Source organism: Mus caroli, chromosome 5, assembly GCF_900094665.2.
Source record: "Mus caroli chromosome 5, CAROLI_EIJ_v1.1, whole genome shotgun sequence".
NCBI classification, from domain to species: domain Eukaryota; kingdom Metazoa; phylum Chordata; class Mammalia; order Rodentia; family Muridae; genus Mus; species Mus caroli.
In genome coordinates, this window is record NC_034574.1 from 72,726,533 (window position 1) to 72,737,632 (window position 11,100).

Sequence of the window (11,100 nt, forward strand, 5' to 3'; positions counted from 1 at the left end):
AAGGTCAGGTATGGGCTTTCAACCACACTGCAATATATTGAAATTATTATTCATCTATTCTCTTGCTGAATAGATTAAATCATCAAATATTGCTTCCAACTTAGCATGAAACTAAAAGTTTAAAAAGGAATTTAGAAATTACATTGACAAACCGGAAGTAGCTGGAATCACCGTCAGCCTGAGCCACTGACTGGATCCTGAGGTTCAGAGAGGGGGCAGCCATGGAGTTGGGCGAACTGCTGTACAACAAGTCGGAGTACATCGAGATAGCATCTGGAAACAAAGTTAGTCGCCAGTCTGTTTTGTGTGGAAGCCAGAACATTGTCCTCAATGGCAAGACCATTAATAATGAATGACTGTGTCATCCGAGGAGACCTGACAAATGTAAGAGTTGGACGTCACTGTGTCGTGAAAAGCCATAGTGTCATAAGGCCACTGTTAAAAAAATTCAGCAAAGGTGTTGCATTCTTTTCTCTGCATATTGGGGATCATGTCTTTATTGAGGAAGACTGTGTGGTCAATGCTGCCCAGATTGGTTCTTATGTTCACGTTGGGAAGAACTGTGTGATTGGGCGCCGGTGTGTATTGAAAGACTGCTGCAAAATTCTCGACAATACAGTATTACCCCCAGAAACTGTGTTCCCCATTCACTGTCTTCTCCGGCTGCCCAGGACTCTTCTTCGGGGAGCTACCAGAGTGCACACAGGAGCTGAGGATTGATCTCACCTAAAGCTACTGCCAGAAGCTTCTACCCCTAGCATAAGTCTAATGTCTCTGATTCATATCTTTAATTCTTTTGAACTCTAAGATGAACCTGGAGATAAAGAGAGCAGCCAGTGACTACAAGAGCTGTCCTGTTTTTGACAACTTCTATTCTCCCGTTGTTGGCTTTTTTTTTTTTTTTCAATTTAAAATGGCTCTGAGCACTTAGGAATTTAATAAGGCTGGAGAGATGGCTCAGTGGTTAAGCATGCTGGTTGCTCTTCCAGAGGACCCAGGTTCAGTTCCCAGAACTCACATGGCCCTACAACCATCTATAACTCCAGTTCCAGAGGATCGGATGGGTTTCTGGCTTCCATGGTCACCAGACATACATGTGGTAAAGACATATGCAGCCAAAATATCCCTTCACATAAAACAAATTTTTAACAAGAACATCTGGAAGAGTTTTCTTTACACACTGCGCTTAGACCTAATCTGTCAACAGTCGCCATACAATCATCTGAGGAGGACAGAAAGACCTGTTCCTGACACTCCAGCCCTGTGGTTCTGCAGATGATTGGAACCTGCCTGGCTTGGGCCTGTAGAGCAACAGCACCCTCCCAGCTGACCAAGTGCTGCTCAGAACCCTGTCCTATCCCCAGGATACACTGTCCACACAGATGACACTCCATTTTCCTGCTGGTAAGATGGGACCAACAGCCACAATTTCTTGTGCCCTGGGAAAAGTGTGATTTCAGAGCCCAGGTTCCTATTGGTGGTTATAGCATGAGGAAAAGAGACAGGCTGTGGTGACTTGTAACCCATCCTAGTACCTGGGAGGTAAAGGCAGGAGGAATAAGAGCTACATAGTGAGCTCACACTTGCCTCGTGTGCTACATGAGACCCTGCTTCAAAACAACAAAAACAAAGTCAGTAAAAATAAAAATGGGGAGCAGGTGGTATCTGTTGTTTTAAGGTGGTCTTAGTTCTAAGGTAGCTAAAAAAAGACTTAAAAAAAAAAAACCCAAAAAAACAAAATACCAAAAAAAAAAGAAATTACATTGACAAGGGATAAAGATAATATTCATGGTTTATGTAGATTATAAATACATTAAATACAATAATTAGTTATCATCTTATGAAAAAATAACTTATATAGGTGGTGCAGAAAAACCCACTGGGAATTAGTTCACTTCAATATACTGGATATTTTAAGTTGTTTCCTGTCCCTTTCTTTAATAATGAGAATATTTGCATTTGAATAGACCTCATTTATTTTCAGAAGTTCATCTGCCCCTGCTGTTTGTTCTCCACCTATTATTTCATCCACAGTTTATAGTGTAAACATTGCTCGTGGGGAAAATGTTTCCGATGCTACTCAATTTCTGCCTTCAGGTGAAAAATATGCTTCATTTTGATTGTAATATACTTGCAAGTTAATGTTTTATACTGATTCAAATTGTTTTCAGTGAAAATGAGCAAGGCTTTGAGACTTTAGAAAGGATAACATGTTACTTCATCCTAACTGAAAATTTTCAGATAGTACACAGACCTTTCACTACATAAAATATATTCTCTTTATAAAAAATATAGTCTTATGATAAACATGTTAAAATGACAGCCTTAAAAATTCCACATTCGCAGAGCTATGATATCAACATATTGACAATGCTTTCCTATTGTTCCAGTTGTGCATGTAAATCCCTGTTTATGGGATTTGGGATTGCTATTTACTAGAGGAGAATGTAAATTCATCTAAGTAATTCTGCATAGCTTTGATATAGGAATGTTTTACATATTACGCATTTGTCAGAATGTTGAGTGTTATGCTTTTTGTGTCTGTAATCAGTAGAGATTGAAGTTCATGGAGAGAAAATATGATTAGAGCTCTCTCTTGTATTTCCTTGTTCCAAAGCCAAATGCTACAGTGTGTACTATTTCCAGAGAAAAACTACTAATCTAACAAAAGTGTTACTGTTCCAAACAATATGTTTCTAGAGTTATTGTAGCATACAATAGAATGCCTGCATTAATATTATTTGGCAAGAAAAATGACAGCTACAGAATTTTATTCTGATCAAGTGTTGTGCTGAGAAATAAAATAATAGAAAAGAACAAAATACATTTCTGCCAAGTTGGAAAGAAAGTGCTGGTGGGTGGAAAATATTTGAAGTGGTACAGAGTAGAATAGGGAAGTCTCTAGTTTCATACAGAGTATTTTCAAGGACAGTAGAAAATGAATTGTGTTTACAATCACTTAAAATTGTTTACAGGGGATAAAGGAAAAGGCTTATTTTAATTAATTTAGTAAGAAAACAGATCAGTTGTGTTTAGATTCATAAAATCTATATTAAGTGTCACATTCTTCTCTCTGTCTCTCTCTCCTTTTCTCCATTTCTGTCCTTTTTAATATTTTTCCCTATACTCCTCTGTCTCTGTCTGTCTCTCTGTCTCTCTGTCTCTCTGTCTCTCTCTCTCTCACACACACACACAGAGAGAGAGAGAGAGAGAGAAAGAAAGAGAGAGAGAGAGAGAGAGAGAGAGAGAGAGAGAGAGAGAGAGAGATTATGTTTCTCTTTGGCAAATGCTCAGTCTAATTTTGTAATAAACTTCTTACATTTCACTTGGACAAATTTATAAATAATTTTTACTATCATAATTTAAATTGAAGCAAATAAAATATAGGATAACATAAGAATACAACATAAAATAATTATAATATTTGTCTATGAATAGTTTTCTTCAATGTTTGCCTGTGTGAATGAAAGAAGGCAGAGTATATAAATTTGCTGTAAGTCATGGATGAGGTTTCTGGAATGTTGATGAAACAAATGATACAAATTTCTGACCCCACACTAGATAAAGAATTACAGGAAACTTATGCTGTGGAAATAGGAAGAATTTGCCTTTCCCATGGTTGACATTTTTAATTGACTACCCAATACAAAGTTATCAGAATTGAAACCATATACTGACCCCTTCCAGCAGGTCCAGTTATTCAAGGGTCTCGAGGGGACCTTCTCCTAAGAACCAAATGGGGGAAGAGAGAGAGAAGGACACCAAGTGTGAGAACGACATGGAAGCAGTCTGAGTAGCATCAAGGTGTCTCTGTATTCAGCAAGGCTCAAGGCTTAAATGCACAAGCAAAAGGGGAAGTACTTCTCAGCAGGAGGGATGGGGCAGCGGAAATTTTTCTTTTGGCAGCTACACGGGGAAGCAGGAACTTGGTGGTATCAGGGTACATCTTGTGGTCAGGACATCTGGTGCTGACTTAGGGCTGGAACATTTTGTGGTTGTTCTCAGAACGGTGCTTTTGACCCCCTTTTCTTCTCGGGGGGGGGGGAGGCCCAATTCGGAGATCAAAACAATAGAGTTGTCTTAAGAGCTCCCAACAATATACAAAAAAGCTGAGCCACATATACACATATATATGTCACAATAATAACCAAAGAAAAACAGGATTTTCAACTAGAGAGTGGCAGGAGACACAGAAAGAGTTGGAGGGAGATGAATCAGAAAGATCTGGACCAAGAAAAAGAAGGGGGGGGGGGGGAATAGTATAATTAATTTTTAATGAAAATCTTTAAAGACAAAGTAGTCTGGTAAAATTATAAATTATGCTAAATGTATTAAAATGAATACAATTAAAATAAAAGATGAATTATAGATTAAATATAATTTTTATTTGCTAGATGTAATTATTGTCTAAGAGGCTAACTGAAGAATAAACTCATCTTCTCAAACTCTTTTTGAATTCTGGCTGACTGCTTCAACTCAGATAGTCTGGCCCAAACTCCTCTCCAAACTGTCTGATTCATATTCACATCTCTGGATTCTCACTGAATTTCTCTTTTTGGAAGAACTGTCCCTGAATTCTATGAACTAGACTACACTGACTGCACTTGCTGAATGAACTGACTGGAACTGCATGAATTCCACTGAACTGCATCTAACTGAACACCACTGCACTGCCTGAACTCAAATATAAAGGAATTTTAATCCAGCAGCATGACTGCTTTAGCAAGGGATCACATCCCAAAACATTCTAGGTCTGTGTGATAAGACTGGAAAGTAGACACACCCTGAGTTATAATAAAATATGGCTGGAATGCAGACACACAGGTCATATGTACCTATAATCCCTAATAATGAAGTTAAGGTGACTTTGTAGAAGAAGGAAGCAGCAATGTTTGAAAGTGGCATCTAATTAAGGGGCAGACAAAGTGATGAATCAGAGAAAGATTTAACAAAATGAGTCAGAGAAAAGATATATATATTTTCTGACTGTCCCACATCCCATACCTCCTACCCACACCCCTGTCTCCATGTGGATGCCCCCACCTCCAACCCCACCTGAACTCTAAACTCCCTGGGGCCTCTAGTCTCTTGAAGGTTAGTGCATCATCTCTGAATGAACACAGACCCAGCAGTCATCTACTGTATGTGTGTTGGGGGCCTCATATCAGCTGGTTTATGCTGTTTGTTTGATGGTCCAATGTTTGAAAGATCTCAGGGATCCAGATTATTTGATGCTGCTGGTCCTCTTACAGGATTGCCCTTCTCCTCAGCTTCTTTCATTCTTCCCTAATTCAACAACAGGGATTAACATCTTCTGTCCATTGGTTGGGTGCAATTATCTGCATCTGACTCAGCTACTTGTTGAGTCTTTTGGAGAGTAATCATGCTAGTTCCCTTTTCTTGAGCGCCCCATAGCCTCAGTAACAGTGTCAGGCCTTAGGACCTACCCTTGAGCTGGATTCCACTTTGAGCCTGTCAATAGACCTTCTTTTCCTCAGGGTCCTCTCCATTTCCATCCCTGTAATTCCTTCAGACAGGAACAAACTTCCCAAACAAACAAACAAAAAAAAGGCCAGGGCCAGATGGACTTATTGCAGAATTCTACCAGACCTTGAAAGAAGACCTGATGCCAATTTTCCTCAAACTGTTCCATAAAATACAAACTGAAGGAACACTAATTTGTTCTATGAAGCAACAATTACTCCGACACTTAAACCACACAAGGACTCAAACAAAAAAGAGAACTTCAGACCAATCTCACTATCTCAATATCAGTGCAAAAATACTCAATAAAAAATTCTTGCACACTGAATCCAAGAACACATCAAAACTATCCTTCACCACAATTTAGTAGGCTTCATCCTAGGGATGCACGGTTGGTTTAATATATAAAAATCCATTAACGTAATACCCTATTTAAACAAACTCAATAAAAAAAATCACGAATATCTCCTTAGATGCAGAAAAGGCATTTGACAAAATAAATCACCCTTTTTTGTTAAATGTATTGGATAGAACAGGAATTCAAGGCCCACACCTAAACATAATAAAAGCAATTCACTTCAAACCAACAGCCAATATCAAATTAATTGGAGACATACTTGAAGCAATCCCACTGAAATCTGGGATAAGACAAGGACGTACACTCTCCCCATTATCTATTCAATATAGTACTCTAAGAGTTAGCTAGAACAATAAGAAAACAAAAAGAGATTGAGGGAATACATCTTGGTAAAGAGAAGTAAAGGAATCACTATTTGCAGATTATATGATAGTAAAAATAAGTGGTCCCATCTTTGATAAGGCTGCTTAAAGAGCATTGAAGAGGGAGAGAATCGAGTCAAGACGGTTGAGTTTAATTCAGAGGCGGTTTTTACAGGATCAATTTTACTGAGACTGGTTACAGAGAGAAGAAGCTAGACACAAGTGAAGACAGAATGAGAATGAGAATAAGAAGGATCCAGAAAATTAGAACAGATTGCCAAAGTAAGTATGAGGCCAAGCAGAGTAATTCAGTGAAAAAGCCAGAGAAGACAGATTGAATCAGTCATCTTGGAGAGGAGTTTGAGCCACAAGAACTGAGTTGAACCAGCCAACCAGGATTCAGAGAGAACTAGAAAGGGTGAATATATTCATCAGTAAGCCTCCAAGATAAAAGTTACATCTGATTGCCACTGACTGGGCCCAGTCAGCCCCCCTCAATCCGTGGGATTCAGGGTCTCTGATAGATGGGCATAGTCTGTGAGTATGGGGTGACAAACAGGACACAAAGGAGTTGGATCTGAATGTAATGTCACAAAGGGAACACCAGTCATATAAAACAAAGGGGTAGGGTGTCACAGCAAGCAAAGTACATTGAAGTTATCTGACACAAAACAGATGAATGACTTCAAAGGATTTACAGGAATGTTTACAGTAAAGATAAATAGCCCTGCCTAGAGTCAGCTAATGACAAGTAAGGATTTCACACCCTAGTCACAATTTGTGCTACTTCTTTGAGCCTTGTGAAAGCTAGCACCATGAGGTTCTGCTCCAGCAGACCTTCTCATGAATAATGCAATGCCACAACACCCCCCCCCCCATTTCCTAGGCCTTGGTAAATTCTTGCATATGAGTATAACTTGGCTGTTCTTTTAAGTATCTGTAGGAAATCTCCATTTGTCAGAAGAATTCACCAACTTGTTTCTCATATACAATGTAGTTTGCAATACCTGGCTGTAATGAAGATTCTAAGTATACTTTGCTAAGCTTGTCCTGAGATTTCTAACTCTTATCCAGTAAAATACTGTAAGAAAGCATGCAAGACCCTGCATGTTTCAGGGACTAGACTGGGGCATTCTGTAGCTATGCAATGCCAAGGTTCCAGGAGGCTAAGTTTCCTTGAAACTGCCTCAGGACTGCTTCCAGGTTTCTAAATCTGTAATGTGAGTCACTACTGGAGTGGATGTGGCATCTGACAAATGAAAGTCACATTTATACTCAGCTGAACTGCACTCGCTGAAGTTCCCACTCCTGACTCAATTCTGCACTGAAATAGTCTCTTCTCCAGAAGTTCTCGTGAGAGGTGGTCATATACTAGCACTGACTCATTATCTCAAATTTTTCTTTTGTTTGTCACTTTTCTGCCCCTCAATTAGATATTTATTCTAAACATGGCTGCTTCCTTCTCAAACTGACTTTTCCATCATTTGGGGGAGGGGAATTAAAAGTGTGTACTAAGGGTATGTGTGTATATTCAGTCAGAGAGATTAAAGGCATGTGGTGTGCCTGCATTCCAGCAAGATTACACTTACCTAGAAGCTCTTTGGACATGAACCTTTGTGAGAACAGTCATGTTGCTGGCTTAAAATTCCTCTATATTGTGATTTAAGTATCCACCAACATAGCTGCTTTGACAAGGGATCGCATCTAGGCTTGTGTAAAGCATGATCAGCAATGGCACAAGAATGGATTAGAGAAGTTCTTACTTATTTTACTGGTTCACTGAACGTAAGTGCATTTTGCAAATATAAAATACAAAATCTGATAGAGGTGGGAATCAAGTGTTTTATCTCTGCTGTGCTGTGCTTTCCCTTAAAATATTTCATAAGAAGCAAAGTTAAAATAAAAACATAGGGACATATAGAATGGATTAACAGTTCTTTGGGAACCTCTGTCACATTCACTACTTATATAACTCCCTTCCACACAAATCTAAACTCTTTCAGGAGGAGGTTCACATCTCATGGAAAACTTTATTCCTAGGGAGCAAGACACATTGCAAAATAATAGAAAATTATTCTCTTAGAGAATAGCATAGAAGCCAAGGTGACAGCTAAATAGCCAGCGATTTGTTTTCTAACCCCTTTTTGAGATTACAGTAGACATCTGTGTTTTAAAGGATGAAAATGTAGTGATTTTGTTTGCTGTGACCCAGGGAATGCTCAGCAGTAGAAGTGATTCATGGAGCCCATTTTAGGAGGTTGGCTGTGGCTGCAATTAGACTGAAATGGGTTCCTATCAGGGCAACTGTGAAGATACAAGATAAGTGTTTATCTTCTCTTACTTTTCAAGTTTGACACTTTAAAATTTGAACGGAGTAGGAGAAAATAAATAAATAAAATGATATAGTTACATATCAAGTTTTTTTTGTTGTTGTTGTTCTTTGTTTTCTCTACTAAAGTCCAAAAGTGACTTGCACACATGGTACAAATAATAAAATATTTTCCGCAAAGCAATACAATGTAAGTTAAAGGTGTATACCTGAATGTGCCTATGCATACAAAAGTTATAAAATCATACACATGGATCATCACATGTGAACATCATTTTATAAAACTGGCTTTATATATCCTCACAAAGTAGTCACACATGGCTTAAGTAAAGAACGGTAGAAATAGAGTGATCACTTTAGAACATTTAAGATAATTTAAAAAGTGCTCATTAATAAAACTAACTCATCTGAACTGTTTATCAATAAACTCAGGATTTTTTAAAAAATGATATATTTAAATGTAGATTGTGCAATTATTAAATGTCACCCATTAATGGAAATAAACTTATAGGGTCCAATTTCCTACAGGAGGAAGTTTTTCTGATGCTGGCTGAGTAAGGTCCGGATCTATGAGTATATCAGAATATCATTAGGAGTCACTCATCACTACTTTTATATAAAATTGCAGGAAAACTGGTGGAACTAGGAAAAATAATCCTGAATGAGGTAACCCGGATCGAGAAAGATAAATATTTTCTATATATACACTTATATGTGAATTTTGGCTCTTAAATAAATGGTAACCATGCTACAATCTGTAAACCTAGAGAGGTTAGGTTAGAACAGGTGGGGCAGTGGGATACACAGGTATCCCTGGAAGGAGGAATAGAGTAAATTTTACAGGACAATGAGAAGGGAAGAGGGACTGGGAAAGAAGAGTTGCAGTGGGCGAGAAGAGCAATATGGAGGAATACATCTAGAATTGAGGGACTTTTGAGGGATGATAGGTTTCAACCTAGTTCCTTAGGAATCATCCTGAAATATATGAAGACAATTCCAATGAACTCTCAAATTAATGTGTGTCATGGTGTCCCAACTGTCCAGCTCTTGTCACCAAATGAATCTTCAAGTCCTAGGACTGGGTCAAATCCAATTGATATATGTACCAAAGGGTCTAGTGAAAATCTCCTAACAACACAGCCTGTAGTCAAGAGAATAGATTGTTATTCGCAAACTGACAGCCTTATTGCTGAAGACAATGCCTACCCAATTTATTGAACACCAAGAAATAGTGTTTATGCCTACATCTCTACATTCTATTCTCTTTGGTATAGGACAGTACCCTGTATACTTCCAAAAGAGAAATACAAACACCAACCCAATTGTAAAGCCTGTGATCTACAATGCTGTTCTCCCTGCAAAATATGATATGGCAACAATGACACAAAACTTATAGGAATAACCAAACAATGTTTGATTTGACTTAACATCCACTCTACTTGGGTGACCAAGAACCAGAAACTAGATAGTCCAGAGACCTAGAATAAAACCAAATACTAATAAATAAAAAAGTTCACTCTTTTTATATTTATTTTGTTTGTACCTTACTACTTTAATAGAGAAATTATCAAATGAGAGTTTTCTGAAGCAGTCTTTTGGGAGTATTTTATATAGTAATAGGAGTAACAACTCAATATTGTATTTCATCTCTTAAATAGCTTTCATTTGTCTTAGTACAGTAGCTAATTTTCAAGATTCATATTGAGTAGAAATGTTAACATCCCACACCTTTTTATTTTGGGGGTGGTAAATTATTGCAATTTTCTAATTTTATTACCATATAGGTTACAGGTTGGTCATAGTGATTACTCTTTTGATATAAAAGTGTCATCAATTACACAGTTCCTCGGGTATTTTATTATAAAAGTAACTTTTATATGCCTGATATAGTTGACCTCTTAGAGACTCACTTTCTCTGTCTGCTAATCTAGATTTAGGCCAGGATTCTGTTTTGTTTTGTTTTGTTTTGTTTTGTTTTGTTTTGTTTTGTTTTGTTTTGTTTTGTTTTGTTTTGCCTCAATATAATCTAATCTGCCTAAAATGATTTCAGCCTCTGAAACTTACTGCTGAATAAGCTCACCCTTTCTAGTTCTTTCTGAACTCTATCAGGCTGTTCCTAATCAGCTCTTCAGGCTCAAACTCCTCTTCAATCTGGCTTCTTTCACCTTCTAACTGAATTGCCCTGTTTGGCCTCAAACTAACTGTGGAAATTTCAGCTAATCTTTAAATCCTTCTTATTTTATTGCTTTACCTGCCTCTGATGCTGTGCATTGAACTTCATAAATTCCTGATAGAAGTCAACTCTACTCACCTGTACTCACTGCCTTGACTCCCAACTGATTGACTCAAATCCACTGTTCTGAACTCAACTATTGTACATAACTGATTCACCCTGTGCAGATTAAGGAGTCTCTCTTTCCTATGTGTCCTCAGGATAGTTGGTCATATCCCATCTTTGACTCATTCTGTCAAATCTTTTTTGATTCATCCATCACTTTGTCTGCTTCTAAATTGTGTATTTGTATTCTAGCCAGAGTATCCATGTTACTGGATTAAAATTCCTTCAT

At 37.9% G+C, this 11,100-nt stretch overlaps 1 pseudogene; it reads left to right on the forward strand.

Moving 5' to 3' along the window:
- The first annotated feature begins 208 nt into the window (after window positions 1–208).
- On the forward strand, window positions 209–763 carry LOC110295329 (annotated as a pseudogene).
- Window positions 764–11,100: the final 10,337 nt, after the last annotated feature.